We start from the raw sequence: 21,715 nt of genomic DNA on the forward strand, positions 1-21,715 counted from the left end.
TTAACCCCCTAGCTGCTGAGGGCTTTCTCATCCTTGCACCGAGACCATTTTCAGACGTTAGCGCTCGTCCGAACGTCGTCGTCACAGATTTATTTATTTTTTTAAATGTCTTTTTTTCTCTCTTATCCCCCTGCCGCACTCGCACAAATCATACCTTGTTTTTTTTTTTCTTTCAAAAGACTTTGTAGTCTCAAAAAAGCCATTAGTCTTTTTACTGATTTGAACACGTCAAAAGTTGTTTCGCCCAAATGGCCCAAAAAGCGTATTTCTCAAGAAAGTGAACCAAAAGTAAATGTGATTTTTTTTTTGTCCCCCGTCTTATAAGCACCATAGACAAATACTTTGTGTTTTGCCACCAATCCACCTGCCCAAAATCTGCACGCAAACCAAAAATGCTCTCTTTCTTCTAGTTTTTGTCAACTCAATTGAAACGCTTACTATGTGTAGGAAGACTACGGCAGCCCAGCGAGGCCTACCGTTTTACAAAGTAGACAAGCTACTGCATGAAATGAGGGAGCAAAGTTTTTTTCCCTCTCTCCCCCTGAAATCTGACACAATGTGGGGGCCTACTTTACAAAGCAAGTGAAACCGTGTGGGTCCTGCAGCGCCCTCTATTGGTTGCATATGCAAAGCACAGTACAAGGCCCGAAAAAGCAAGGAAGCATGCAGCCAGCACACAGGAGAAGAGATCAGAACAGAGTGCTGAACAGCAAAGGAGGAGACGTCACCAGCAGCACACAAAAAGATCTGACTTTTACCAGAGATGATCAGGGGAAAGCGCGAACGCAGTCCCCCACTACCACAAATTATGCAGTCGAGTTTCCCGCATTTGGGGAAATCGCAGGGGTCAGCACAGCCGGAGTGCAATGGATGAGCCTCGCCCTGGGAGAACCACCTTCGTGATCATGGTATCTCCCCTGCCAGGTAAGTATGAGTTGGACTAGGGCTCAGGAGGGCCCCTGCTCGGGCACACCCCCGTCAAGTGAAGGAGGTTGACCGGATCCATGACAAGCGAACTCTCGGCAGGGGATAGAAAAAAAACTGCAGGGAGGCTGCATCTCTTCACGTTGTCATGGGAAGGAGGAAGGGTGACTGTTCCGGAAGCACCCCCAAACTATGCGCACAACTAGTGCAAATCCTTCCCAGGGCACACTGCAGCAGGTTGATTTGCATACCGTGATGTCATAAAAGCAGTCGGGCACAGTTACAGTAGCTGCAACCCTCATCTCTACATGAAAACCGACAGGCAGTGCACCGTCCTATGTCTCAATGGGTTCTTAAATTGGAAAATAAAATCTAAAAGGCAGCTTGAGATTTAACCCCCTAGCTGCTGAGGGCTTTCTCATCCTTGCACCGAGACCATTTTCAGACGTTAGCGCTCGTCCGAACGTCGTCGTCACAGATTTATTTATTTTTTTAAATGTCTTTTTTTCTCTCTTATCCCCCTGCCGCACTCGCACAAATCATACCTTGTTTTTTTTTTCTTTCAAAAGACTTTGTAGTCTCAAAAAAGCCATTAGTCTTTTTACTGATTTGAACACGTCAAAAGTTGTTTCGCCCAAATGGCCCAAAAAGCGTATTTCTCAAGAAAGTGAACCAAAAGTAAATGTGATTTTTTTTTTGTCCCCCGTCTTATAAGCACCATAGACAAATACTTTGTGTTTTGCCACCAATCCACCTGCCCAAAATCTGCACGCAAACCAAAAATGCTCTCTTTCTTCTAGTTTTTGTCAACTCAATTGAAACGCTTACTATGTGTAGGAAGACTACGGCAGCCCAGCGAGGCCTACCGTTTTACAAAGTAGACAAGCTACTGCATGAAATGAGGGAGCAAAGTTTTTTTCCCTCTCTCCCCCTGAAATCTGACACAATGTGGGGGCCTACTTTACAAAGCAAGTGAAACCGTGTGGGTCCTGCAGCGCCCTCTATTGGTTGCATATGCAAAGCACAGTACAAGGCCCGAAAAAGCAAGGAAGCATGCAGCCAGCACACAGGAGAAGAGATCAGAACAGAGTGCTGAACAGCAAAGGAGGAGACGTCACCAGCAGCACACAAAAAGATCTGACTTTTACCAGAGATGATCAGGGGAAAGCGCGAACGCAGTCCCCCACTACCACAAATTATGCAGTCGAGTTTCCCGCATTTGGGGAAATCGCAGGGGTCAGCACACCCGGAGTGCAATGGATGAGCCTCGCCCTGGGAGAACCACCTTCGTGATCATGGTATCTCCCCTGCCAGGTAAGTATGAGTTGGACTAGGGCTCAGGAGGGCCCCTGCTCGGGCACACCCCCGTCAAGTGAAGGAGGTTGACCGGATCCATGACAAGCGAACTCTCGGCAGGGGATAGAAAAAAACTGCAGGGAGGCTGCATCTCTTCACGTTGACATGGGAAGGAGGAAGGGTGACTGTTCCGGAAGCACCCCCAAACTATGCGCACAACTAGTGCAAATCCTTCCCAGGGCACACTGCAGCAGATGAATTTGCATACCGTCATGTCATAAAAGCAGTCAGGCACAGTTACAGTAGCTGCAACCCTCATCTCTACATGAAAACCGACAGGCAGTGCACCGTCCTATGTCTCAATGGTTTCTTAAATTGGAAAATAAAATCTAAAAGGCAGCTTGAGATTTAACCCCCTAGCTGCTGAGGGCTTTCTCATCCTTGCACCGAGACCATTTTCAGACGTTAGCGCTCGTCCGAACGTCGTCGTCACAGATTTATTTATTTTTTTAAATGTCTTTTTTTCTCTCTTATCCCCCTGCCGCACTCGCACAAATCATACCTTGTTTTTTTTTTTCTTTCAAAAGACTTTGTAGTCTCAAAAAAGCCATTAGTCTTTTTACTGATTTGAACACGTCAAAAGTTGTTTCGCCCAAATGGCCCAAAAAGCGTATTTCTCAAGAAAGTGAACCAAAAGTAAATGTGATTTTTTTTTTGTCCCCCGTCTTATAAGCACCATAGACAAATACTTTGTGTTTTGCCACCAATCCACCTGCCCAAAATCTGCACGCAAACCAAAAATGCTCTCTTTCTTCTAGTTTTTGTCAACTCAATTGAAACGCTTACTATGTGTAGGAAGACTACGGCAGCCCAGCGAGGCCTACCGTTTTACAAAGTAGACAAGCTACTGCATGAAATGAGGGAGCAAAGTTTTTTTCCCTCTCTCCCCCTGAAATCTGACACAATGTGGGGGCCTACTTTACAAAGCAAGTGAAACCGTGTGGGTCCTGCAGCGCCCTCTATTGGTTGCATATGCAAAGCACAGTACAAGGCCCGAAAAAGCAAGGAAGCATGCAGCCAGCACACAGGAGAAGAGATCAGAACAGAGTGCTGAACAGCAAAGGAGGAGACGTCACCAGCAGCACACAAAAAGATCTGACTTTTACCAGAGATGATCAGGGGAAAGCGCGAACGCAGTCCCCCACTACCACAAATTATGCAGTCGAGTTTCCCGCATTTGGGGAAATCGCAGGGGTCAGCACACCCGGAGTGCAATGGATGAGCCTCGCCCTGGGAGAACCACCTTCGTGATCATGGTATCTCCCCTGCCAGGTAAGTATGAGTTGGACTAGGGCTCAGGAGGGCCCCTGCTCGGGCACACCCCCGTCAAGTGAAGGAGGTTGACCGGATCCATGACAAGCGAACTCTCGGCAGGGGATAGAAAAAAACTGCAGGGAGGCTGCATCTCTTCACGTTGACATGGGAAGGAGGAAGGGTGACTGTTCCGGAAGCACCCCCAAACTATGCGCACAACTAGTGCAAATCCTTCCCAGGGCACACTGCAGCAGGTTGATTTGCATACCGTGATGTCATAAAAGCAGTCTGGCACAGTTACAGTAGCTGCAACCCTCATCTCTACATGAAAACCGACAGGCAGTGCACCGTCCTATGTCTCAATGGGTTCTTAAATTGGAAAATAAAATCTAAAAGGCAGCTTGAGATTTAACCCCCTAGCTGCTGAGGGCTTTCTCATCCTTGCACCGAGACCATTTTCAGACGTTAGCGCTCGTCCGAACGTCGTCGTCACAGATTTATTTATTTTTTTAAATGTCTTTTTTTCTCTCTTATCCCCCTGCCGCACTCGCACAAATCATACCTTGTTTTTTTTTTCTTTCAAAAGACTTTGTAGTCTCAAAAAAGCCATTAGTCTTTTTACTGATTTGAACACGTCAAAAGTTGTTTCGCCCAAATGGCCCAAAAAGCGTATTTCTCAAGAAAGTGAACCAAAAGTAAATGTGATTTTTTTTTTTGTCCCCCGTCTTATAAGCACCATAGACAAATACTTTGTGTTTTGCCACCAATCCACCTGCCCAAAATCTGCACGCAAACCAAAAATGCTCTCTTTCTTCTAGTTTTTGTCAACTCAATTGAAACGCTTACTATGTGTAGGAAGACTACGGCAGCCCAGCGAGGCCTACCGTTTTACAAAGTAGACAAGCTACTGCATGAAATGAGGGAGCAAAGTTTTTTTCCCTCTCTCCCCCTGAAATCTGACACAATGTGGGGGCCTACTTTACAAAGCAAGTGAAACCGTGTGGGTCCTGCAGCGCCCTCTATTGGTTGCATATGCAAAGCACAGTACAAGGCCCGAAAAAGCAAGGAAGCATGCAGCCAGCACACAGGAGAAGAGATCAGAACAGAGTGCTGAACAGCAAAGGAGGAGACGTCACCAGCAGCACACAAAAAGATCTGACTTTTACCAGAGATGATCAGGGGAAAGCGCGAACGCAGTCCCCCACTACCACAAATTATGCAGTCGAGTTTCCCGCATTTGGGGAAATCGCAGGGGTCAGCACACCCGGAGTGCAATGGATGAGCCTCGCCCTGGGAGAACCACCTTCGTGATCATTAGAGATGGCTACTGACTCACTGTCTCAACACAGTGACTCGAATCATCAGGAAGTGTGAATGATTCGAGTCACTCACTGTTTCACGAGTCGAGACAGCTGCAGCAGCAGCATCTCTCAGCCAGAGGGAGGAAACTCAGTGTGTCCTTCAGTCAGTGTGTTCTGCTGCTGAGTGTCTTTAGCTGTGATTGGCCAGAGGCTATACCAGGTGACACCCAGTGGGAGGGGGGAGGGAGCAGTCACGACTCACCAGTCAGTGAGTGCTGTGCTGCTGTGCCTGAGTCATGTCATGAATCATGATTCATCCTGAGTCTGCCAGTGAGTTGAGACAGTTGTACACTGTGTAGACTCAGTGACTCAGTGGATGGATCTGATTCATGCAGCATAAGCCTGCAGGAGGTGGAGCCCCTGTGGTACAGTGTTCTCAACTCACTGTTCCTGCTCAATGTGATTGTGGGTGGCAAATTCCTGGAGGCTAGATAGTAGATAATATAATAAATCCAAGGCCACCTAAAAAAAAGCCCACCTAAAATATTAATTAGCAAAGTATGCAAAATAAAATAAAAAATGTTTTTATTTGGTTTAGTTACAGACTGAATGATGTGTTTCATGGCTGTTAAGGTGGGTACACACTATTAGATATATCTGCAGATCAATTGATCTGCAGATATATCTGTGTACGGATCGGGCAGTGTGCTGTGCATACACACAGCCCGATCCGTCGGGGGACTGACGTCATGAACTGGGCGGGCGGGCGCTCGCGCCTGCCCAGTTCACCTGTCAATCACCGCCGGCCGCCGCAGCATGTGTACGGGCGGTCGGACGACCGCCCCGTACACACACAGCGACGGGCCAATATATCGTTAGATATATTGGCTGTCGGCTGTGCTGTGCGGCCGACGCGATACGTCTGTGAACGACGGAGTTCACAGACGTATCGCCCGTACACACTGGCCGACGGTCCCGCGATGTATCGGCCGTTCAAGAGAACGGCCGATACATCGACCAGTGTGTACGGGCCTTTACGCTTTCTCTCCTCAGCCAGAAGTAATGTGCATATTCTGTAACTAGTATGCAATAAGTGCTTATTAATAATATATCAACATAACAGTGAATCTATGTCAATATATTATTAACAATCAGTGCATAAGCAGCTGCATCCCCCCAGATACACTGCACAATCACTGCAGCTGCATCCCCCAGATACACTGCACAATCACTGCAGCTGAATAACTCCATGAGTCCAGCACTGATCCTCCAGCACTGGCAACTCACTGATTCATGTGCAGTCTCTGCAACACATTCCACTACAAATGAGTCATGACTCATGTGCCGAGACACTGACTCGAGACACTTCACTGAACTGAGTCATGTGTCTCAACTCAGTTCAGTGAATCACTTTGCCCATGACTAGTGATCATGGTATCTCCCCTGCCAGGTAAGTATGAGTTGGACTAGGGCTCAGGAGGGCCCCTGCTCGGGCACACCCCCGTCAAGTGAAGGAGGTTGACCGGATCCATGACAAGCGAACTCTCGGCAGGGGATAGAAAAAAACTGCAGGGAGGCTGCATCTCTTCACGTTGACATGGGAAGGAGGAAGGGTGACTGTTCCGGAAGCACCCCCAAACTATGCGCACAACTAGTGCAAATCCTTCCCAGGGCACACTGCAGCAGGTTGATTTGCATACCGTGATGTCATAAAAGCAGTCTGGCACAGTTACAGTAGCTGCAACCCTCATCTCTACATGAAAACCGACAGGCAGTGCACCGTCCTATGTCTCAATGGGTTCTTAAATTGGAAAATAAAATCTAAAAGGCAGCTTGAGATTTAACCCCCTAGCTGCTGAGGGCTTTCTCATCCTTGCACCGAGACCATTTTCAGACGTTAGCGCTCGTCCGAACGTCGTCGTCACAGATTTATTTATTTTTTTAAATGTCTTTTTTTCTCTCTTATCCCCCTGCCGCACTCGCACAAATCATACCTTGTTTTTTTTTTTCTTTCAAAAGACTTTGTAGTCTCAAAAAAGCCATTAGTCTTTTTACTGATTTGAACACGTCAAAAGTTGTTTCGCCCAAATGGCCCAAAAAGCGTATTTCTCAAGAAAGTGAACCAAAAGTAAATGTGATTTTTTTTTTGTCCCCCGTCTTATAAGCACCATAGACAAATACTTTGTGTTTTGCCACCAATCCACCTGCCCAAAATCTGCACGCAAACCAAAAATGCTCTCTTTCTTCTAGTTTTTGTCAACTCAATTGAAACGCTTACTATGTGTAGGAAGACTACGGCAGCCCAGCGAGGCCTACCATTTTACAAAGTAGACAAGCTACTGCATGAAATGAGGGAGCAAAGTTTTTTTCCCTCTCTCCCCCTGAAATCTGACACAATGTGGGGGCCTACTTTACAAAGCAAGTGAAACCGTGTGGGTCCTGCAGCACCCTCTATTGGTTGCATATGCAAAGCACAGTACAAGGCCCGAAAAAGCAAGGAAGCATGCAGCCAGCACACAGGAGAAGAGATCAGAACAGAGTGCTGAACAGCAAAGGAGGAGACGTCACCAGCAGCACACAAAAAGATCTGACTTTTACCAGAGATGATCAGGGGAAAGCGCGAACGCAGTCCCCCACTACCACAAATTATGCAGTCGAGTTTCCCGCATTTGGGGAAATCGCAGGGGTCAGCACACCCGGAGTGCAATGGATGAGCCTCGCCCTGGGAGAACCACCTTCGTGATCATGGTATCTCCCCTGCCAGGTAAGTATGAGTTGGACTAGGGCTCAGGAGGGCCCCTGCTCGGGCACACCCCCGTCAAGTGAAGGAGGTTGACCGGATCCATGACAAGCGAACTCTCGGCAGGGGATAGAAAAAAACTGCAGGGAGGCTGCATCTCTTCACGTTGACATGGGAAGGAGGAAGGGTGACTGTTCCGGAAGCACCCCCAAACTATGCGCACAACTAGTGCAAATCCTTCCCAGGGCACACTGCAGCAGATGAATTTGCATACCGTCATGTCATAAAAGCAGTCAGGCACAGTTACAGTAGCTGCAACCCTCATCTCTACATGAAAACCGACAGGCAGTGCACCGTCCTATGTCTCAATGGTTTCTTAAATTGGAAAATAAAATCTAAAAGGCAGCTTGAGATTTAACCCCCTAGCTGCTGAGGGCTTTCTCATCCTTGCACCGAGACCATTTTCAGACGTTAGCGCTCGTCCGAACGTCGTCGTCACAGATTTATTTATTTTTTTAAATGTCTTTTTTTCTCTCTTATCCCCCTGCCGCACTCGCACAAATCATACCTTGTTTTTTTTTTTCTTTCAAAAGACTTTGTAGTCTCAAAAAAGCCATTAGTCTTTTTACTGATTTGAACACGTCAAAAGTTGTTTCGCCCAAATGGCCCAAAAAGCGTATTTCTCAAGAAAGTGAACCAAAAGTAAATGTGATTTTTTTTTTGTCCCCCGTCTTATAAGCACCATAGACAAATACTTTGTGTTTTGCCACCAATCCACCTGCCCAAAATCTGCACGCAAACCAAAAATGCTCTCTTTCTTCTAGTTTTTGTCAACTCAATTGAAACGCTTACTATGTGTAGGAAGACTACGGCAGCCCAGCGAGGCCTACCGTTTTACAAAGTAGACAAGCTACTGCATGAAATGAGGGAGCAAAGTTTTTTTCCCTCTCTCCCCCTGAAATCTGACACAATGTGGGGGCCTACTTTACAAAGCAAGTGAAACCGTGTGGGTCCTGCAGCGCCCTCTATTGGTTGCATATGCAAAGCACAGTACAAGGCCCGAAAAAGCAAGGAAGCATGCAGCCAGCACACAGGAGAAGAGATCAGAACAGAGTGCTGAACAGCAAAGGAGGAGACGTCACCAGCAGCACACAAAAAGATCTGACTTTTACCAGAGATGATCAGGGGAAAGCGCGAACGCAGTCCCCCACTACCACAAATTATGCAGTCGAGTTTCCCGCATTTGGGGAAATCGCAGGGGTCAGCACAGCCGGAGTGCAATGGATGAGCCTCGCCCTGGGAGAACCACCTTCGTGATCATGGTATCTCCCCTGCCAGGTAAGTATGAGTTGGACTAGGGCTCAGGAGGGCCCCTGCTCGGGCACACCCCCGTCAAGTGAAGGAGGTTGACCGGATCCATGACAAGCGGACTCTCGGCAGGGGATAGAAAAAAACTGCAGGGAGGCTGCATCTCTTCACGTTGACATGGGAAGGAGGAAGGGTGACTGTTCCGGAAGCACCCCCCAAACTATGCGCACAACTAGTGCAAATCCTTCCCAGGGCACACTGCAGCAGGTTGATTTGCATACCGTGATGTCATAAAAGCAGTCTGGCACAGTTACAGTAGCTGCAACCCTCATCTCTACATGAAAACCGACAGGCAGTGCACCGTCCTATGTCTCAATGGGTTCTTAAATTGGAAAATAAAATCTAAAAGGCAGCTTGAGATTTAACCCCCTAGCTGCTGAGGGCTTTCTCATCCTTGCACCGAGACCATTTTCAGACGTTAGCGCTCGTCCGAACGTCGTCGTCACAGATTTATTTATTTTTTTAAATGTCTTTTTTTCTCTCTTATCCCCCTGCCGCACTCGCACAAATCATACCTTGTTTTTTTTTTTCTTTCAAAAGACTTTGTAGTCTCAAAAAAGCCATTAGTCTTTTTACTGATTTGAACACGTCAAAAGTTGTTTCGCCCAAATGGCCCAAAAAGCGTATTTCTCAAGAAAGTGAACCAAAAGTAAATGTGATTTTTTTTTGTCCCCGTCTTATAAGCACCATAGACAAATACTTTGTGTTTTGCCACCAATCCACCTGCCCAAAATCTGCACGCAAACCAAAAATGCTCTTTTTCTTCTAGTTTTCGCCGCCTCAATTGAAACGCTTACTATGTGTAGGAAGACTACGGCAGCCCAGCGAGGCCTACCGTTTTACAAAGTAGACAAGCTACTGCATGAAATGAGGGAGCAAAGTTTTTTTCCCTCTCTCCCCCTGAAATCTGACACAATGTGGGGGCCTACTTTACAAAGCAAGTGAAACCGTGTGGGTCCTGCAGCGCCCTCTATTGGTTGCATATGCAAAGCACAGTACAAGGCCCGAAAAAGCAAGGAAGCATGCAGCCAGCACACAGGAGAAGAGATCAGAACAGAGTGCTGAACAGCAAAGGAGGAGACGTCACCAGCAGCACACAAAAAGATCTGACTTTTACCAGAGATGATCAGGGGAAAGCGCGAACGCAGTCCCCCACTACCACAAATTATGCAGTCGAGTTTCCCGCATTTGGGGAAATCGCAGGGGTCAGCACACCCGGAGTGCAATGGATGAGCCTCGCCCTGGGAGAACCACCTTCGTGATCATGGTATCTCCCCTGCCAGGTAAGTATGAGTTGGACTAGGGCTCAGGAGGGCCCCTGCTCGGGCACACCCCCGTCAAGTGAAGGAGGTTGACCGGATCCATGACAAGCGAACTCTCGGCAGGGGATAGAAAAAAACTGCAGGGAGGCTGCATCTCTTCACGTTGTCATGGGAAGGAGGAAGGGTGACTGTTCCGGAAGCACCCCCAAACTATGCGCACAACTAGTGCAAATCCTTCCCAGGGCACACTGCAGCAGATGAATTTGCATACCGTCATGTCATAAAAGCAGTCAGGCACAGTTACAGTAGCTGCAACCCTCATCTCTACATGAAAACCGACAGGCAGTGCACCGTCCTATGTCTCAATGGGTTCTTAAATTGGAAAATAAAATCTAAAAGGCAGCTTGAGATTTAACCCCCTAGCTGCTGAGGGCTTTCTCATCCTTGCACCGAGACCATTTTCAGACGTTAGCGCTCGTCCGAACGTCGTCGTCACAGATTTATTTATTTTTTTAAATGTCTTTTTTTCTCTCTTATCCCCCTGCCGCACTCGCACAAATCATACCTTGTTTTGTTTTTTCTTTCAAAAGACTTTGTAGTCTCAAAAAAGCCATTAGTCTTTTTACTGATTTGAACACGTCAAAAGTTGTTTCGCCCAAATGGCCCAAAAAGCGTATTTCTCAAGAAAGTGAACCAAAAGTAAATGTGATTTTTTTTTTGTCCCCCGTCTTATAAGCACCATAGACAAATACTTTGTGTTTTGCCACCAATCCACCTGCCCAAAATCTGCACGCAAACCAAAAATGCTCTCTTTCTTCTAGTTTTTGTCAACTCAATTGAAACGCTTACTATGTGTAGGAAGACTACGGCAGCCCAGCGAGGCCTACCGTTTTACAAAGTAGACAAGCTACTGCATGAAATGAGGGAGCAAAGTTTTTTTCCCTCTCTCCCCCTGAAATCTGACACAATGTGGGGGCCTACTTTACAAAGCAAGTGAAACCGTGTGGGTCCTGCAGCGCCCTCTATTGGTTGCATATGCAAAGCACAGTACAAGGCCCGAAAAAGCAAGGAAGCATGCAGCCAGCACACAGGAGAAGAGATCAGAACAGAGTGCTGAACAGCAAAGGAGGAGACGTCACCAGCAGCACACAAAAAGATCTGACTTTTACCAGAGATGATCAGGGGAAAGCGCGAACGCAGTCCCCCACTACCACATATTATGCAGTCGAGTTTCCCGCATTTGGGGAAATCGCAGGGGTCAGCACAGCCGGAGTGCAATGGATGAGCCTCGCCCTGGGAGAACCACCTTCGTGATCATGGTATCTCCCCTGCCAGGTAAGTATGAGTTGGACTAGGGCTCAGGAGGGCCCCTGCTCGGGCACACCCCCGTCAAGTGAAGGAGGTTGACCGGATCCATGACAAGCGAACTCTCGGCAGGGGATAGAAAAAAACTGCAGGGAGGCTGCATCTCTTCACGTTGACATGGGAAGGAGGAAGGGTGACTGTTCCGGAAGCACCCCCAAACTATGCGCACAACTAGTGCAAATCCTTCCCAGGGCACACTGCAGCAGGTTGATTTGCATACCGTGATGTCATAAAAGCAGTCTGGCACAGTTACAGTAGCTGCAACCCTCATCTCTACATGAAAACCGACAGGCAGTGCACCGTCCTATGTCTCAATGGGTTCTTAAATTGGAAAATAAAATCTAAAAGGCAGCTTGAGATTTAACCCCCTAGCTGCTGAGGGCTTTCTCATCCTTGCACCGAGACCATTTTCAGACGTTAGCGCTCGTCCGAACGTCGTCGTCACAGATTTATTTATTTTTTTAAATGTCTTTTTTTCTCTCTTATCCCCCTGCCGCACTCGCACAAATCATACCTTGTTTTTTTTTTTCTTTCAAAAGACTTTGTAGTCTCAAAAAAGCCATTAGTCTTTTTACTGATTTGAACACGTCAAAAGTTGTTTCGCCCAAATGGCCCAAAAAGCGTATTTCTCAAGAAAGTGAACCAAAAGTAAATGTGATTTTTTTTTTGTCCCCCGTCTTATAAGCACCATAGACAAATACTTTGTGTTTTGCCACCAATCCACCTGCCCAAAATCTGCACGCAAACCAAAAATGCTCTCTTTCTTCTAGTTTTTGTCAACTCAATTGAAACGCTTACTATGTGTAGGAAGACTACGGCAGCCCAGCGAGGCCTACCGTTTTACAAAGTAGACAAGCTACTGCATGAAATGAGGGAGCAAAGTTTTTTTCCCTCTCTCCCCCTGAAATCTGACACAATGTGGGGGCCTACTTTACAAAGCAAGTGAAACCGTGTGGGTCCTGCAGCGCCCTCTATTGGTTGCATATGCAAAGCACAGTACAAGGCCCGAAAAAGCAAGGAAGCATGCAGCCAGCACACAGGAGAAGAGATCAGAACAGAGTGCTGAACAGCAAAGGAGGAGACGTCACCAGCAGCACACAAAAAGATCTGACTTTTACCAGAGATGATCAGGGGAAAGCGCGAACGCAGTCCCCCACTACCACAAATTATGCAGTCGAGTTTCCCGCATTTGGGGAAATCGCAGGGGTCAGCACACCCGGAGTGCAATGGATGAGCCTCGCCCTGGGAGAACCACCTTCGTGATCATGGTATCTCCCCTGCCAGGTAAGTATGAGTTGGACTAGGGCTCAGGAGGGCCCCTGCTCGGGCACACCCCCGTCAAGTGAAGGAGGTTGACCGGATCCATGACAAGCGAACTCTCGGCAGGGGATAGAAAAAAACTGCAGGGAGGCTGCATCTCTTCACGTTGACATGGGAAGGAGGAAGGGTGACTGTTCCGGAAGCACCCCCAAACTATGCGCACAACTAGTGCAAATCCTTCCCAGGGCACACTGCAGCAGATGAATTTGCATACCGTCATGTCATAAAAGCAGTCAGGCACAGTTACAGTAGCTGCAACCCTCATCTCTACATGAAAACCGACAGGCAGTGCACCGTCCTATGTCTCAATGGGTTCTTAAATTGGAAAATAAAATCTAAAAGGCAGCTTGAGATTTAACCCCCTAGCTGCTGAGGGCTTTCTCATCCTTGCACCGAGACCATTTTCAGACGTTAGCGCTCGTCCGAACGTCGTCGTCACAGATTTATTTATTTTTTTAAATGTCTTTTTTTCTCTCTTATCCCCCTGCCGCACTCGCACAAATCATACCTTGTTTTTTTTTTTCTTTCAAAAGACTTTGTAGTCTCAAAAAAGCCATTAGTCTTTTTACTGATTTGAACACGTCAAAAGTTGTTTCGCCCAAATGGCCCAAAAAGCGTATTTCTCAAGAAAGTGAACCAAAAGTAAATGTGATTTTTTTTTTGTCCCCCGTCTTATAAGCACCATAGACAAATACTTTGTGTTTTGCCACCAATCCACCTGCCCAAAATCTGCACGCAAACCAAAAATGCTCTCTTTCTTCTAGTTTTTGTCAACTCAATTGAAACGCTTACTATGTGTAGGAAGACTACGGCAGCCCAGCGAGGCCTACCGTTTTACAAAGTAGACAAGCTACTGCATGAAATGAGGGAGCAAAGTTTTTTTCCCTCTCTCCCCCTGAAATCTGACACAATGTGGGGGCCTACTTTACAAAGCAAGTGAAACCGTGTGGGTCCTGCAGCACCCTCTATTGGTTGCATATGCAAAGCACAGTACAAGGCCCGAAAAAGCAAGGAAGCATGCAGCCAGCACACAGGAGAAGAGATCAGAACAGAGTGCTGAACAGCAAAGGAGGAGACGTCACCAGCAGCACACAAAAAGATCTGACTTTTACCAGAGATGATCAGGGGAAAGCGCGAACGCAGTCCCCCACTACCACAAATTATGCAGTCGAGTTTCCCGCATTTGGGGAAATCGCAGGGGTCAGCACACCCGGAGTGCAATGGATGAGCCTCGCCCTGGGAGAACCACCTTCGTGATCATGGTATCTCCCCTGCCAGGTAAGTATGAGTTGGACTAGGGCTCAGGAGGGCCCCTGCTCGGGCACACCCCCGTCAAGTGAAGGAGGTTGACCGGATCCATGACAAGCGAACTCTCGGCAGGGGATAGAAAAAAACTGCAGGGAGGCTGCATCTCTTCACGTTGACATGGGAAGGAGGAAGGGTGACTGTTCCGGAAGCACCCCCAAACTATGCGCACAACTAGTGCAAATCCTTCCCAGGGCACACTGCAGCAGGTTGATTTGCATACCGTGATGTCATAAAAGCAGTCTGGCACAGTTACAGTAGCTGCAACCCTCATCTCTACATGAAAACCGACAGGCAGTGCACCGTCCTATGTCTCAATGGGTTCTTAAATTGGAAAATAAAATCTAAAAGGCAGCTTGAGATTTAACCCCCTAGCTGCTGAGGGCTTTCTCATCCTTGCACCGAGACCATTTTCAGACGTTAGCGCTCGTCCGAACGTCGTCGTCACAGATTTATTTATTTTTTTAAATGTCTTTTTTTCTCTCTTATCCCCCTGCCGCACTCGCACAAATCATACCTTGTTTTTTTTTTTCTTTCAAAAGACTTTGTAGTCTCAAAAAAGCCATTAGTCTTTTTACTGATTTGAACACGTCAAAAGTTGTTTCGCCCAAATGGCCCAAAAAGCGTATTTCTCAAGAAAGTGAACCAAAAGTAAATGTGATTTTTTTTTTGTCCCCCGTCTTATAAGCACCATAGACAAATACTTTGTGTTTTGCCACCAATCCACCTGCCCAAAATCTGCACGCAAACCAAAAATGCTCTCTTTCTTCTAGTTTTTGTCAACTCAATTGAAACGCTTACTATGTGTAGGAAGACTACGGCAGCCCAGCGAGGCCTACCGTTTTACAAAGTAGACAAGCTACTGCATGAAATGAGGTAGCAAAGTTTTTTTCCCTCTCTCCCCCTGAAATCTGACACAATGTGGGGGCCTACTTTACAAAGCAAGTGAAACCGTGTGGGTCCTGCAGCGCCCTCTATTGGTTGCATATGCAAAGCACAGTACAAGGCCCGAAAAAGCAAGGAAGCATGCAGCCAGCACACAGGAGAAGAGATCAGAACAGAGTGCTGAACAGCAAAGGAGGAGACGTCACCAGCAGCACACAAAAAGATCTGACTTTTACCAGAGATGATCAGGGGAAAGCGCGAACGCAGTCCCCCACTACCACAAATTATGCAGTCGAGTTTCCCGCATTTGGGGAAATCGCAGGGGTCAGCACACCCGGAGTGCAATGGATGAGCCTCGCCCTGGGAGAACCACCTTCGTGATCATGGTATCTCCCCTGCCAGGTAAGTATGAGTTGGACTAGGGCTCAGGAGGGCCCCTGCTCGGGCACACCCCCGTCAAGTGAAGGAGGTTGACCGGATCCATGACAAGCGAACTCTCGGCAGGGGATAGAAAAAAACTGCAGGGAGGCTGCATCTCTTCACGTTGACATGGGAAGGAGGAAGGGTGACTGTTCCGGAAGCACCCCCAAACTATGCGCACAACTAGTGCAAATCCTTCCCAGGGCACACTGCAGCAGGTTGATTTGCATACCGTGATGTCATAAAAGCAGTCTGGCACAGTTACAGTAGCTGCAACCCTCATCTCTACATGAAAACCGACAGGCAGTGCACCGTCCTATGTCTCAATGGGTTCTTAAATTGGAAAATAAAATCTAAAAGGCAGCTTGAGATTTAACCCCCTAGCTGCTGAGGGCTTTCTCATCCTTGCACCGAGACCATTTTCAGACGTTAGCGCTCGTCCGAACGTCGTCGTCACAGATTTATTTATTTTTTTAAATGTCTTTTTTTCTCTCTTATCCCCCTGCCGCACTCGCACAAATCATACCTTGTTTTTTTTTTTTGTTTGTTTTTTCTTTCAAAAGACTTTGTAGTCTCAAAAAAGCCATTAGTCTTTTTACTGATTTGAACACGTCAAAAGTTGTTTCGCTCAAATGGCCCAAAAAGCGTATTTCTCAAGAAAGTGAACCAAAAGTAAATGTGATTTTTTTTGTCCCCCGTCTTATAAGCACCATAGACAAATACTTTGTTTTGCCACCAATCCACCTGCCCAAAATCTGCACGCAAACCAAAAATGCTCTCTTTCTTCTAGTTTTTGTCAACTCAATTGAAACGCTTACTATGTGTAGGAAGACTACGGCAGCCCAGCGAGGCCTACCGTTTTACAAAGTAGACAAGCTACTGCATGAAATGAGGGAGCAAAGTTTTTTTCCCTCTCTCCCCCTGAAATCTGACACAATGTGGGGGCCTACTTTACAAAGCAAGTGAAACCGTGTGGGTCCTGCAGCGCCCTCTATTGGTTGCATATGCAAAGCACAGTACAAGGCCCGAAAAAGCAAGGAAGCATGCAGCCAGCACACAGGAGAAGAGATCAGAACAGAGTGCTGAACAGCAAAGGAGGAGACGTCACCAGCAGCACACAAAAAGATCTGACTTTTACCAGAGATGATCAGGGGAAAGCGCGAACGCAGTCCCCCACTACCACAAATTATGCAGTCGAGTTTCCCGCATTTGGGGAAATCGCAGGGGTCAGCACAGCCGGAGTGCAATGGATGAGCCTCGCCCTGGGAGAACCACCTTCGTGATCATGGTATCTCCCCTGCCAGGTAAGTATGAGTTGGACTAGGGCTCAGGAGGGCCCCTGCTCGGGCACACCCCCGTCAAGTGAAGGAGGTTGACCGGATCCATGACAAGCGAACTCTCGGCAGGGGATAGAAAAAAACTGCAGGGAGGCTGCATCTCTTCACGTTGACATGGGAAGGAGGAAGGGTGACTGTTCCGGAAGCACCCCCAAACTATGCGCACAACTAGTGCAAATCCTTCCCAGGGCACACTGCAGCAGGTTGATTTGCATACCGTGATGTCATAAAAGCAGTCTGGCACAGTTACAGTAGCTGCAACCCTCATCTCTACATGAAAACCGACAGGCAGTGCACCGTCCTATGTCTCAATGGGTTCTTAAATTGGAAAATAAAATCTAAAAGGCAGCTTGAGATTTAACCCCCTAGCTGCTGAGGGCTTTCTCATCCTTGCACCGAGACCATTTTCAGACGTTAGCGCTCGTCCGAACGTCGTCGTCACAGATTTATTTATTTTTTTAAATGTCTTTTTTTCTCTCTTATCCCCCTGCCGCACTCGCACAAATCATACCTTGTTTTTTTTTTTTGTTTGTTTTTTCTTTCAAAAGACTTTGTAGTCTCAAAAAAGCCATTAGTCTTTTTACTGATTTGAACACGTCAAAAGTTGTTTCGCTCAAATGGCCCAAAAAGCGTATTTCTCAAGAAAGTGAACCAAAAGTAAATGTGATTTTTTTTGTCCCCCGTCTTATAAGCACCATAGACAAATACTTTGTTTTGCCACCAATCCACCTGCCCAAAATCTGCACGCAAACCAAAAATGCTCTCTTTCTTCTAGTTTTTGTCAACTCAATTGAAATGCTTACTATGTGTAGGAAGACTACGGCAGCCCAGCGAGGCCTACCGTTTTACAAAGTAGACAAGCTACTGCATGAAATGAGGGAGCAAAGTTTTTTTCCCTCTCTCCCCCTGAAATCTGACACAATGTGGGGGCCTACTTTACAAAGCAAGTGAAACCGTGTGGGTCCTGCAGCGCCCTCTATTGGTTGCATATGCAAAGCACAGTACAAGGCCCGAAAAAGCAAGGAAGCATGCAGCCAGCACACAGGAGAAGAGATCAGAACAGAGTGCTGAACAGCAAAGGAGGAGACGTCACCAGCAGCACACAAAAAGATCTGACTTTTACCAGAGATGATCAGGGGAAAGCGCGAACGCAGTCCCCCACTACCACAAATTATGCAGTCGAGTTTCCCGCATTTGGGGAAATCGCAGGGGTCAGCACAGCCGGAGTGCAATGGATGAGCCTCGCCCTGGGAGAACCACCTTCGTGATCATGGTATCTCCCCTGCCAGGTAAGTATGAGTTGGACTAGGGCTCAGGAGGGCCCCTGCTCGGGCACACCCCCGTCAAGTGAAGGAGGTTGACCGGATCCATGACAAGCGAACTCTCGGCAGGGGATAGAAAAAAACTGCAGGGAGGCTGCATCTCTTCACGTTGACATGGGAAGGAGGAAGGGTGACTGTTCCGGAAGCACCCCCAAACTATGCGCACAACTAGTGCAAATCCTTCCCAGGGCACACTGCAGCAGGTTGATTTGCATACCGTGATGTCATAAAAGCAGTCGGGCACAGTTACAGTAGCTGCAACCCTCATCTCTACATGAAAACCGACAGGCAGTGCACCGTCCTATGTCTCAATGGGTTCTTAAATTGGAAAATAAAATCTAAAAGGCAGCTTGAGATTTAACCCCCTAGCTGCTGAGGGCTTTCTCATCCTTGCACCGAGACCATTTTCAGACGTTAGCGCTCGTCCGAACGTCGTCGTCACAGATTTATTTATTTTTTTAAATGTCTTTTTTTCTCTCTTATCCCCCTGCCGCACTCGCACAAATCATACCTTGTTTTTTTTTTTTGTTTGTTTTTTCTTTCAAAAGACTTTGTAGTCTCAAAAAAGCCATTAGTCTTTTTACTGATTTGAACACGTCAAAAGTTGTTTCGCTCAAATGGCCCAAAAAGCGTATTTCTCAAGAAAGTGAACCAAAAGTAAATGTGATTTTTTTTGTCCCCCGTCTTATAAGCACCATAGACAAATACTTTGTTTTGCCACCAATCCACCTGCCCAAAATCTGCACGCAAACCAAAAATGCTCTCTTTCTTCTAGTTTTTGTCAACTCAATTGAAATGCTTACTATGTGTAGGAAGACTACGGCAGCCCAGCGAGGCCTACCGTTTTACAAAGTAGACAAGCTACTGCATGAAATGAGGGAGCAAAGTTTTTTTCCCTCTCTCCCCCTGAAATCTGACACAATGTGGGGGCCTACTTTACAAAGCAAGTGAAACCGTGTGGGTCCTGCAGCGCCCTCTATTGGTTGCATATGCAAAGCACAGTACAAGGCCCGAAAAAGCAAGGAAGCATGCAGCCAGCACACAGGAGAAGAGATCAGAACAGAGTGCTGAACAGCAAAGGAGGAGACGTCACCAGCAGCACACAAAAAGATCTGACTTTTACCAGAGATGATCAGGGGAAAGCGCGAACGCAGTCCCCCACTACCACAAATTATGCAGTCGAGTTTCCCGCATTTGGGGAAATCGCAGGGGTCAGCACAGCCGGAGTGCAATGGATGAGCCTCGCCCTGGGAGAACCACCTTCGTGATCATGGTATCTCCCCTGCCAGGTAAGTATGAGTTGGACTAGGGCTCAGGAGGGCCCCTGCTCGGGCACACCCCCGTCAAGTGAAGGAGGTTGACCGGATCCATGACAAGCGAACTCTCGGCAGGGGATAGAAAAAAACTGCAGGGAGGCTGCATCTCTTCACATTGACATGGGAAGGAGGAAGGGTGACTGTTCCGGAAGCACCCCCAAACTATGCGCACAACTAGTGCAAATCCTTCCCAGGGCACACTGCATCAGGTTGATTTGCATACCGTGATGTCATAAAAGCAGTCTGGCACAGTTACAGTAGCTGCAACCCTCATCTCTACATGAAAACCGACAGGCAGTGCACCGTCCTATGTCTCAATGGGTTCTTAAATTGGAAAATAAAATCTAAAAGGCAGCTTGAGATTTAACCCCCTAGCTGCTGAGGGCTTTCTCATCCTTGCACCGAGACCATTTTCAGACGTTAGCGCTCGTCCGAACGTCGTCGTCACAGATTTATTTATTTTTTTAAATGTCTTTTTTTCTCTCTTATCCCCCTGCCGCACTCGCACAAATCATACCTTGTTTTTTTTTTTGTTTGTTTTTTTCTTTCAAAAGACTTTGTAGTCTCAAAAAAGCCATTAGTCTTTTTACTGATTTGAACACGTCAAAAGTTGTTTCGCTCAAATGGCCCAAAAAGCGTATTTCTCAAGAAAGTGAACCAAAAGTAAATGTGATTTTTTTTGTCCCCCGTCTTATAAGCACCATAGACAAATACTTTGTTTTGCCACCAATCCACCTGCCCAAAATCTGCACGCAAACCAAAAATGCTCTCTTTCTTCTAGTTTTTGTCAACTCAATTGAAATGCTTACTATGTGTAGGAAGACTACGGCAGCCCAGCGAGGCCTACCGTTTTACAAAGTAGACAAGCTACTGCATGAAATGAGGGAGCAAAGTTTTTTTCCCTCTCTCCCCCTGAAATCTGACACAATGTGGGGGCCTACTTTACAAAGCAAGTGAAACCGTGTGGGTCCTGCAGCGCCCTCTATTGGTTGCATATGCAAAGCACAGTACAAGGCCCGAAAAAGCAAGGAAGCATGCAGCCAGCACACAGGAGAAGAGATCAGAACAGAGTGCTGAACAGCAAAGGAGGAGACGTCACCAGCAGCACACAAAAAGATCTGACTTTTACCAGAGATGATCAGGGGAAAGCGCGAACGCAGTCCCCCACTACCACAAATTATGCAGTCGAGTTTCCCGCATTTGGGGAAATCGCAGGGGTCAGCACACCCGGAGTGCAATGGATGAGCCTCGCCCTGGGAGAACCACCTTCGTGATCATGGTATCTCCCCTGCCAGGTAAGTATGAGTTGGACTAGGGCTCAGGAGGGCCCCTGCTCGGGCACACCCCCGTCAAGTGAAGGAGGTTGACCGGATCCATGACAAGCGAACTCTCGGCAGGGGATAGAAAAAAACTGCAGGGAGGCTGCATCTCTTCACGTTGACATGGGAAGGAGGAAGGGTGACTGTTCCGGAAGCACCCCCAAACTATGCGCACAACTAGTGCAAATCCTTCCCAGGGCACACTGCAGCAGATGAATTTGCATACCGTCATGTCATAAAAGCAGTCAGGCACAGTTACAGTAGCTGCAACCCTCATCTCTACATGAAAACCGACAGGCAGTGCACCGTCCTATGTCTCAATGGGTTCTTAAATTGGAAAATAAAATCTAAAAGGCAGCTTGAGATTTAACCCCCTAGCTGCTGAGGGCTTTCTCATCCTTGCACCGAGACCATTTTCAGACGTTAGCGCTCGTCCGAACGTCGTCGTCACAGATTTATTTATTTTTTTAAATGTCTTTTTTTCTCTCTTATCCCCCTGCCGCACTCGCACAAATCATACCTTGTTTTTTTTTTTCTTTCAAAAGACTTTGTAGTCTCAAAAAAGCCATTAGTCTTTTTACTGATTTGAACACGTCAAAAGTTGTTTCGCCCAAATGGCCCAAAAAGCGTATTTCTCAAGAAAGTGAACCAAAAGTAAATGTGATTTTTTTTTGTCCCCCGTCTTATAAGCACCATAGACAAATACTTTGTGTTTTGCCACCAATCCACCTGCCCAAAATCTGCACGCAAACCAAAAATGCTCTCTTTCTTCTAGTTTTTGTCAACTCAATTGAAACGCTTACTATGTGTAGGAAGACTACGGCAGCCCAGCGAGGCCTACCGTTTTACAAAGTAGACAAGCTACTGCATGAAATGAGGGAGCAAAGTTTTTTTCCCTCTCTCCCCCTGAAATCTGACACA

General features: G+C 47.1%; 1 protein-coding gene and 15 non-coding genes across 17 annotated transcripts in view; all 16 read right to left on the bottom strand.

The window, feature by feature from the left end:
• SLC38A9 (solute carrier family 38 member 9) overlaps positions 1-21,715 on the bottom strand; it is a 423,549-nt gene that overhangs the window by 253,558 nt on the left and 148,276 nt on the right. The gene's annotated exons all lie outside the window — the stretch shown is intronic.
• Positions 769-932, bottom strand: LOC134957986 (U1 spliceosomal RNA). The gene has a single exon (XR_010186824.1). It is a non-coding gene; the product is annotated as a U1 spliceosomal RNA (small nuclear RNA).
• Positions 2,083-2,246, bottom strand: LOC134956357 (U1 spliceosomal RNA). Its single transcript, XR_010186007.1, has one exon. It is a non-coding gene; the product is annotated as a U1 spliceosomal RNA (small nuclear RNA).
• On the bottom strand, positions 3,397-3,560 carry LOC134956368 (U1 spliceosomal RNA). The gene has a single exon (XR_010186008.1). It is a non-coding gene; the product is annotated as a U1 spliceosomal RNA (small nuclear RNA).
• On the bottom strand, positions 4,711-4,873 carry LOC134959637 (U1 spliceosomal RNA). Its single transcript, XR_010187636.1, has one exon. It is a non-coding gene; the product is annotated as a U1 spliceosomal RNA (small nuclear RNA).
• Positions 7,444-7,607, bottom strand: LOC134956379 (U1 spliceosomal RNA). Its single transcript, XR_010186009.1, has one exon. It is a non-coding gene; the product is annotated as a U1 spliceosomal RNA (small nuclear RNA).
• On the bottom strand, positions 8,758-8,921 carry LOC134957995 (U1 spliceosomal RNA). The gene has a single exon (XR_010186827.1). It is a non-coding gene; the product is annotated as a U1 spliceosomal RNA (small nuclear RNA).
• On the bottom strand, positions 10,071-10,234 carry LOC134956390 (U1 spliceosomal RNA). The gene has a single exon (XR_010186010.1). It is a non-coding gene; the product is annotated as a U1 spliceosomal RNA (small nuclear RNA).
• On the bottom strand, positions 11,385-11,548 carry LOC134958712 (U1 spliceosomal RNA). Its single transcript, XR_010187101.1, has one exon. It is a non-coding gene; the product is annotated as a U1 spliceosomal RNA (small nuclear RNA).
• Positions 12,699-12,862, bottom strand: LOC134956401 (U1 spliceosomal RNA). Its single transcript, XR_010186011.1, has one exon. It is a non-coding gene; the product is annotated as a U1 spliceosomal RNA (small nuclear RNA).
• LOC134956412 (U1 spliceosomal RNA) lies at positions 14,013-14,176 on the bottom strand. Its single transcript, XR_010186012.1, has one exon. It is a non-coding gene; the product is annotated as a U1 spliceosomal RNA (small nuclear RNA).
• On the bottom strand, positions 15,327-15,490 carry LOC134956423 (U1 spliceosomal RNA). Its single transcript, XR_010186013.1, has one exon. It is a non-coding gene; the product is annotated as a U1 spliceosomal RNA (small nuclear RNA).
• LOC134958000 (U1 spliceosomal RNA) lies at positions 16,649-16,812 on the bottom strand. Its single transcript, XR_010186828.1, has one exon. It is a non-coding gene; the product is annotated as a U1 spliceosomal RNA (small nuclear RNA).
• Positions 17,971-18,134, bottom strand: LOC134958005 (U1 spliceosomal RNA). The gene has a single exon (XR_010186829.1). It is a non-coding gene; the product is annotated as a U1 spliceosomal RNA (small nuclear RNA).
• LOC134958010 (U1 spliceosomal RNA) lies at positions 19,293-19,456 on the bottom strand. The gene has a single exon (XR_010186830.1). It is a non-coding gene; the product is annotated as a U1 spliceosomal RNA (small nuclear RNA).
• On the bottom strand, positions 20,615-20,778 carry LOC134956434 (U1 spliceosomal RNA). The gene has a single exon (XR_010186014.1). It is a non-coding gene; the product is annotated as a U1 spliceosomal RNA (small nuclear RNA).

Source organism: Pseudophryne corroboree, chromosome 1, assembly GCF_028390025.1.
Source record: "Pseudophryne corroboree isolate aPseCor3 chromosome 1, aPseCor3.hap2, whole genome shotgun sequence".
In the NCBI taxonomy this organism is placed as follows: domain Eukaryota; kingdom Metazoa; phylum Chordata; class Amphibia; order Anura; family Myobatrachidae; genus Pseudophryne; species Pseudophryne corroboree.